The 9,060-nt window shown below is 44.3% G+C and overlaps 1 non-coding gene across 1 annotated transcript; it reads left to right on the top strand.

Moving 5' to 3' along the window:
• Window positions 1–4,152: 4,152 nt before the first annotated feature.
• Window positions 4,153–4,259, top strand: LOC140488220 (U6 spliceosomal RNA). Its single transcript, XR_011963016.1, has one exon. It is a non-coding gene; the product is annotated as a U6 spliceosomal RNA (small nuclear RNA).
• Window positions 4,260–9,060: the final 4,801 nt, after the last annotated feature.

Here is a 9,060-nt window from a genome sequence, read left to right on the forward strand (position 1 = left end):
CTGATGCCAGGATCAAGGATATTTGAGAGAAGATGCAGGATGTTCTCTAGGAAGAGAAGCGCCGGCAGGAGGTCATTGTAGACATTGGAACCAACCACATAGGAAGGCAAAAGGTTGAGATTGTGAAGGGAGTTTACAGAGAGTTAGGCAGGAAGTTAAAAAGGATCTCCTTGAGAGTAGTAATATCTGGATAACTCCCGGTGCTACGAGCTAGTGAGGATAGAGGAATAGGAGGATGCAGCAGATCAATGCATGGCTGAGATGTTGGTGTATGCGATACAAATTCACATTTTTGGATCACTGGAATCTGTTTTGGGATAGAAGTGACCTGCACAAGAAGGATAGATTGCACCTAAATTGGAAGGTGACTAATATACTGGCAGAGAGATTTGCTAGAGCTGCTCATGAGGAATTAAGCTTGTAAGGTGAGTGGGACCCACAGGAATAGTGAGGAAAGAGATCAATCTGAGACCCGTACAGTTGAGAACAGAAGTGAGTCAAACAGTCAGGGCAGGCAGGGACAAGGTAGGACTAATAAATTACACTGCATTTATTTCAATGCAAGGGGCCTAACAGGGAAGGCAGATGAACTCAGTGCATGGTTCGGAACATGGCACTGGGATATCATAGCAATTACAGAAACATGGCTCAGGCATGGACATGACTGGCAGCTAATGTTCCGGGATACAAATGCTACAGGAAGGACAGAAAGGGAAGCAAGAGAGGAGGGAGAGTGGCACTTTTGATAAGGGCTAGCATTATATCTGTACTGAGGGAGGATATTCCCGGAAATACATCCCAGGAAGTTATTTGGGTGGAACTGAGAAATAAGAAAGGGATGATCACCTTATTGTGACTGTATCATATACCCCCTAATCATCAGAGGAAAATTGAGAAACAAATTTGTAAGGAGATCTCAGTTATCTGTAAGAATAATAGGGCGGTTATGGTAGGGGATTTTAACTTTCCAAACAGAGACTGGGATTGCCACAGTATTAAGGGTTTAGATGGAGAGGAATTTGTTAAGTGTGTACTAGAAAATGTTCTGATTCAGCATGTGGATGGGCCTACGAGAGAAGGTGCAAAACATGACCTACTCTTGGGAAATTAGGCAGGGCATGTGACTGAGGTGTCAGTGGGGGTGCATTTTGGGGCCAGCAACCATATTTCTATTAGTTTTAAAATAGTGATGGAAAACGATAGACCAGATTTAAAAGTTGAAGTTCTAAATTGGCGAAAGCCCAATTTTGATGGTATTAGGCAAGAACTTTCAAAAGCTGATTGGGGGCAGATATTTACAGGTACAGGGATGGCTGGAAAATGGGAAAACTTCAGAAATGAGATAACGAGAGTCCAGAGACAGTGTATTCCTGTTACGATGAAATTAAAATCTCATAGGTATACGGAATGCTGGATGAGAGTGGACAAACGAGGAGGGCAAAAAGGGGACATGAGATAGCGTCGACAAATAGAGTTAAGGAGAATCCATGAGGTTTTTACAAAAACACTAAGGACAAATGGTATCTAGGGAGAGAATAGGACCCCTCAAACATCAGCATGGTGACCTCTGTGTGGAGTCCCAGGAGATGGGGGAGATGCTAAATGAATATTGGTGTTTTCTGTGGAAAAGGACATGGAAGATATGGTATTTAGGGGGACATCTTGAAAAATGTCCATATTAGAGAGGAGGAAGTGCTGGATGTTTTTAAATGCATAAAAATTGATAAATCCCAGAACCTGATCAGATGTACCCTAGAACTCTATGGAAATCAAGGGAGATGATTGCTGGGACTCTTGCTGAGATATTCGTATCAATGATAGTCACAGGAGAGGTGCCAGAAGACTGGATGTTGGCTAACGTGGTACCACTGTTTAAGAAGGGTGGTAAGGACAAACCAGAGAACTACAGACCAGTGAGCCTGACATCAGTGGTGGGCAGGCTGTTGGAGGGAATCCTAAGGGACAGGATGTACATGTATTTGGAAAGGCAATGACTGATTAGGGATAGTCAATGCAGCTTTGTGTGTGGGAAATCATGTCTCACAAACTTGATTGAGATTGTGGAAGAAGTAACAAAGAGGATTGATGAGGGCAGAGCAGCAGACATGATCTATATGGACTTCAGTAAGGCGTTCGATAAGGTTCCCCATCGGAGACTGGTTAGCAAGGTTAGATCTCACGGAATACAGGGAGAACTAGCCATTTGGTGCAGGACTGGCACAAAGGTAGAAGACAGAAGGTGGTGGTGGAGAGTTGTTTTTCAGACTGGAGGCCTGTGACCAGTGGAGTGTCACAAAGATTGGTACTGGGTCCGTTTTCATCATTTTTATAAATGATTTCAATGTGAGCGTAAGAGGTAAAGTTAGCAAGTTTGCAGATGACACTAAAATTGGAGATGGAGTGGACAGCAAAGGAAGTTACCTCAGATAACAAAGGGATCTTGATCATATGGGCAAATGGGCTGAGAAGTGGCAGGTAGAGTTTATTTCAGATAAATGTGTGGTGCTGCATTTTGGGAAAGCAAATCTTAGCAGGACTTCTATACTTAATGGTAAGATCCTTGGGAGCGTTGCTGAACAAAGAGTTCTTGTAGTGCAGGTTCAGAGCTCCTTGAAAGGAGAGTTGCAGATAGATAGGATAGTGAAGAAGGCGTTTGGTATGCTGTCCTTTATTGGCCAGAGTATTGAGTTCAGGAGTTGGGAGGTCATGTTGCAGCTGTACAGGAAATTGGCTGGGCCACTGTTGGAATAATGCATGTAATTCTGGTCACCATTGTATCGGAAAATGTTGTGAAATTGGAAAGGGCTCGGAAAAGATTTACAAGGATGTTGGCAGGTTTGGCGGATTTGAGGTATAGAGAGAGGCTGAATAGGCTAGGGCTGTTTTCACTGGAGCGTCAGAGGCTGAGGGGTGTCCTTATCGAGATTTATAAAATCATGAGGGAGGGACATGGATAGGATAAATAGACAAAGTCTTTTCCCTGGGATTGGGGAGTCCAGAACTAAATGGCAGAGGTTTAGGGTGAGAGGGGAAAGATATAAAAGAGACCTAAGGGGCAACTTTTATCACGCAGAGGGTGGTATGTGTATGGAATGAGCTGCCAGAGAAAGTGGTGGACGCTACTACAATTGCAACATTCATAAAGCATCTGGGTGGGTAGATGAATAGGTAGGGTTTGACAGATACGGGCCAGGTGCAGGCAGGTGGGAATGGATTGGGTTGGGATATTTGGGCGGCATGGACAAGTGGGGCTGAAGGGTCTGTTTCCTTGTTGTACATCTCCATAACTCTATGACTCCAAAACTCAGGCAAATGTTGGAGACTCGCTCGGGGCAGGGGTTTGGGTATGGCTGCCTCAGTGGAGGAAGGACATTGATGTAAGTGATGGGAGGTTGGTGTTCAATCCGACATGTGACCGTTATTCAGATCATGTGTGTATTGTTCACAAATAATTTTTCAGTTCTGGATTATGAAAGTGTTCGGAGTTATATAGAACAGATCATCAATGTGAAAGCAAACATTTGTTATTTTCCTGGATGTGTTTCCCCACAAACCCCTTGAACTAGGAACCACGGAGTAGGAAGCACCCTCCAGTTGCAATGAATGATGCTGTACATTCTTCGAGCGAAACTGAAAAGCTCTGTATCAAACACTAGCTTTCAGAGTGCTTCATTTCGCAAATATTTTTATCTTGGCTGGCGTCAACTGGCGCCAAATTCTCTGCTGGTTCTTGCACAGCTTGGAGAATGCCCTGAGTTGCAGTTTTGAGGAATGCAGCGGGACACTTCACTGTCGGGAAACGTCAAGGTGATTGTAGTCCAGGGGACTGGTGAGCTCCTCCGGAAGCGTTTGAAGGAAGTATTTGGCGGCCTGTTTTGCTGCATCCTGGTACTAAATATATTGGAGTCAACAGCCAATGGGAAGTCGAAGTCTGAGCCAAGGACACAAATGACGATGATAGTCTGCAAGGACATGTCCTGAACATCTGTGTTTCCATCTCACAAAATAACAAAGTCTGAATGCGACCAGATTGGATTGTCCCTTCCGAAGCAGGAGAGAACAGAAGAGAAACGAAAGAATTCGACAAACCATGACCAGAAAACGCTTCAATTGTCGCACCTTTATAAATGGACTCACGTTGATCTTAATAGTGTGCTCGCTTCGGCAGCACATATACTAAAATTGGAACGATACAGAGAAGATTAGCATGGCCCCTGCGCAAGGATGACACGCAAATTCGTGAAGCGTTCCATATTTTACACTTCCGCAACATTACAATTTTCCCGCTGCAAAAGTGTCACAATGGACCTTAGACGTTAAACCCGGTTACACCTTGATTCACTTACCATGGCAACAGCAAACCCTGCAGGAAAACCCCAACTGCTGATCATACTCAGCAAGGACAAGCCATGTCTTTGGGAACCTGCTGGAAGGGAGCAGCAGATGGACACCAAGGCTGTGGACCAACTCGGCAACATCGACATCTGCTGGGAACAGTGGTTTCAAATCTATTTCCCCCAGGTGTTAAAACGGTGAAAGGGGGACTGGACAGTGTTAATAAACTAGTGGCGGGTATGGAGTGAGATTTCGAGATAGAAATGTCATTTTGTCCAAAGTGAATGACATAAGGACATTCTGAAAGAAAGAAAGTTGAGAGTTTGTGTGTTACAGGGCGGGGGACATGCTGTTTTCAAACAGGTATGCTGTTTTGGAAAATGTAGGGTGTGATGGATTCTCAGGGGAACGTAGCACAAACAGCCAGGTTTCTGGTATTGAGACTGGATCTAATGCAATGAGGGGTACCTCGAGTTCTATAAGATTGTGTTAGGGGACTCTCTAATCCGAGGTGCAGGCAGATGCTTCAGTGGCCAGTAGTGAAAAATCAGAATAGTTTGTGGTTTCCCTGATGCCAGGATCAAGGATATTTGAGAGAAGATGCAGGATGTTCTCTAGGAAGAGAAGCGCCGGCAGGAGGTCATTGTAGACATTGGAACCAACCACATAGGAAGGCAAAAGGTTGAGATTGTGAAGGGAGTTTACAGAGAGTTAGGCAGGAAGTTAAAAAGGATCTCCTTGAGAGTAGTAATATCTGGATAACTCCCGGTGCTACGAGCTAGTGAGGATAGAGGAATAGGAGGATGCAGCAGATCAATGCATGGCTGAGATGTTGGTGTATGCGATACAAATTCACATTTTTGGATCACTGGAATCTGTTTTGGGGTAGAAGTGACCTGCACAAGAAGGATAGATTGCACCTAAATTGGAAGGTGACTAATATACTGGCAGAGAGATTTGCTAGAGCTGCTCATGAGGAATTAAGCTTGTAAGGTGAGTGGGACCCACAGGAATAGTGAGGAAAGAGATCAATCTGAGACCCGTACAGTTGAGAACAGAAGTGAGTCAAACAGTCAGGGCAGGCAGGGACAAGGTAGGACTAATAAATTACACTGCATTTATTTCAATGCAAGGGGCCTAACAGGGAAGGCAGATGAACTCAGTGCATGGTTCGGAACATGGCACTGGGATATCATAGCAATTACAGAAACATGGCTCAGGCATGGACATGACTGGCAGCTAATGTTCCGGGATACAAATGCTACAGGAAGGACAGAAAGGGAAGCAAGAGAGGAGGGAGAGTGGCACTTTTGATAAGGGCTAGCATTATATCTGTACTGAGGGAGGATATTCCCGGAAATACATCCCAGGAAGTTATTTGGGTGGAACTGAGAAATAAGAAAGGGATGATCACCTTATTGTGACTGTATCATATACCCCCTAATCATCAGAGGAAAATTGAGAAACAAATTTGTAAGGAGATCTCAGTTATCTGTAAGAATAATAGGGCGGTTATGGTAGGGGATTTTAACTTTCCAAACAGAGACTGGGATTGCCACAGTATTAAGGGTTTAGATGGAGAGGAATTTGTTAAGTGTGTACTAGAAAATGTTCAGATTCAGCATGTGGATGGGCCTACGAGAGAAGGTGCAAAACATGACCTACTCTTGGGAAATTAGGCAGGGCATGTGACTGAGGTGTCAGTGGGGGTGCATTTTGGGGCCAGCAACCATATTTCTATTAGTTTTAAAATAGTGATGGAAAACGATAGACCAGATTTAAAAGTTGAAGTTCTAAATTGGCGAAAGCCCAATTTTGATGGTATTAGGCAAGAACTTTCAAAAGCTGATTGGGGGCAGATATTTACAGGTACAGGGATGGCTGGAAAATGGGAAAACTTCAGAAATGAGATAACGAGAGTCCAGAGACAGTGTATTCCTGTTACGATGAAATTAAAATCTCATAGGTATACGGAATGCTGGATGAGAGTGGACAAACGAGGAGGGCAAAAAGGGGACATGAGATAGCGTCGACAAATAGAGTTAAGGAGAATCCATGAGGTTTTTACAAAAACACTAAGGACAAATGGTATCTAGGGAGAGAATAGGACCCCTCAAACATCAGCATGGTGACCTCTGTGTGGAGTCCCAGGAGATGGGGGAGATGCTAAATGAATATTGGTGTTTTCTGTGGAAAAGGACATGGAAGATATGGTATTTAGGGGGACATCTTGAAAAATGTCCATATTAGAGAGGAGGAAGTGCTGGATGTTTTTAAATGCATAAAAATTGATAAATCCCAGAACCTGATCAGATGTACCCTAGAACTCTATGGAAATCAAGGGAGATGATTGCTGGGACTCTTGCTGAGATATTCGTATCAATGATAGTCACAGGAGAGGTGCCAGAAGACTGGATGTTGGCTAACGTGGTACCACTGTTTAAGAAGGGTGGTAAGGACAAACCAGAGAACTACAGACCAGTGAGCCTGACATCAGTGGTGGGCAGGCTGTTGGAGGGAATCCTAAGGGACAGGATGTACATGTATTTGGAAAGGCAATGACTGATTAGGGATAGTCAATGCAGCTTTGTGTGTGGGAAATCATGTCTCACAAACTTGATTGAGATTGTGGAAGAAGTAACAAAGAGGATTGATGAGGGCAGAGCAGCAGACATGATCTATATGGACTTCAGTAAGGCGTTCGATAAGGTTCCCCATCGGAGACTGGTTAGCAAGGTTAGATCTCACGGAATACAGGGAGAACTAGCCATTTGGTGCAGGACTGGCACAAAGGTAGAAGACAGAAGGTGGTGGTGGAGAGTTGTTTTTCAGACTGGAGGCCTGTGACCAGTGGAGTGTCACAAAGATTGGTACTGGGTCCGTTTTCATCATTTTTATAAATGATTTCAATGTGAGCGTAAGAGGTAAAGTTAGCAAGTTTGCAGATGACACTAAAATTGGAGATGGAGTGGACAGCAAAGGAAGTTACCTCAGATAACAAAGGGATCTTGATCATATGGGCAAATGGGCTGAGAAGTGGCAGGTAGAGTTTATTTCAGATAAATGTGTGGTGCTGCATTTTGGGAAAGCAAATCTTAGCAGGACTTCTATACTTAATGGTAAGATCCTTGGGAGCGTTGCTGAACAAAGAGTTCTTGTAGTGCAGGTTCAGAGCTCCTTGAAAGGAGAGTTGCAGATAGATAGGATAGTGAAGAAGGCGTTTGGTATGCTGTCCTTTATTGGCCAGAGTATTGAGTTCAGGAGTTGGGAGGTCATGTTGCAGCTGTACAGGAAATTGGCTGGGCCACTGTTGGAATAATGCATGTAATTCTGGTCACCATTGTATCGGAAAATGTTGTGAAATTGGAAAGGGCTCGGAAAAGATTTACAAGGATGTTGGCAGGTTTGGCGGATTTGAGGTATAGAGAGAGGCTGAATAGGCTAGGGCTGTTTTCACTGGAGCATCAGAGGCTGAGGGGTGTCCTTATCGAGATTTATAAAATCATGAGGGAGGGACATGGATAGGATAAATAGACAAAGTCTTTTCCCTGGGATTGGGGAGTCCGGAACTAAATGGCAGAGGTTTAGGGTGAGAGGGGAAAGATATAAAAGAGACCTAAGGGGCAACTTTTATCACGCAGAGGGTGGTATGTGTATGGAATGAGCTGCCAGAGAAAGTGGTGGACGCTACTACAATTGCAACATTCATAAAGCATCTGGGTGGGTAGATGAATAGGTAGGGTTTGACAGATACGGGCCAGGTGCAGGCAGGTGGGAATGGATTGGGTTGGGATATTTGGGCGGCATGGACAAGTGGGGCTGAAGGGTCTGATTCCTTGTTGTACATCTCCATAACTCTATGACTCCAAAACTCAGGCAAATGTTGGAGACTCGCTCGGGGCAGGGGTTTGGGTATGGCTGCCTCAGTGGAGGAAGGACATTGATGTAAGTGATGGGAGGTTGGTGTTCAATCCGACATGTGACCGTTATTCAGATCATGTGTGTATTGTTCACAAATAATTTTTCAGTTCTGGATTATGAAAGTGTTCGGAGTTATATAGAACAGATCATCAATGTGAAAGCAAACATTTGTTATTTTCCTGGATGTGTTTCCCCACAAACCCCTTGAACTAGGAACCACGGAGTAGGAAGCACCCTCCAGTTGCAATGAATGATGCTGTACATTCTTCGAGCGAAACTGAAAAGCTCTGTATCAAACACTAGCTTTCAGAGTGCTTCATTTCGCAAATATTTTTATCTTGGCTGGCGTCAACTGAGAGATACGCCAAATTCTCTGCTGGTTCTTGCACAGCTTGGAGAATGCCCTGAGTTGCAGTTTTGAGGAATGCAGCGGGACACTTCACTGTCGGGAAACATCAAGGTGATTGTCGTCCAGGGGACTGGTGAGCTCCTCCGGAAGCGTTTGAAGGAAGTATTTGGCGGCCTGCTTTGCTGCATCCTGGGACTAAATATATTGGAGTCAACAGCCAATGGGAAGTCGAAGTCTGAGCCAAGGACACATATGACGATGATAGTCTGCAAGGACATGTCCTGAACATCTGTGTTTGAATCTCCTAAAATAACAAAGTCTGAATGCAACCAGATTGGATTGTCCCTTCCGAAGCAGGAGAAAACAGAAGAGAAACGAAAGAATTCGAGTAACCATGACCTAAAATGCTTCAATTGTCGCACCTTTATAAATGGACTCAGGTTGGTCTTAATAGT

This window comes from Chiloscyllium punctatum, chromosome 17, assembly GCF_047496795.1.
Source record: "Chiloscyllium punctatum isolate Juve2018m chromosome 17, sChiPun1.3, whole genome shotgun sequence".
NCBI classification, from domain to species: domain Eukaryota; kingdom Metazoa; phylum Chordata; class Chondrichthyes; order Orectolobiformes; family Hemiscylliidae; genus Chiloscyllium; species Chiloscyllium punctatum.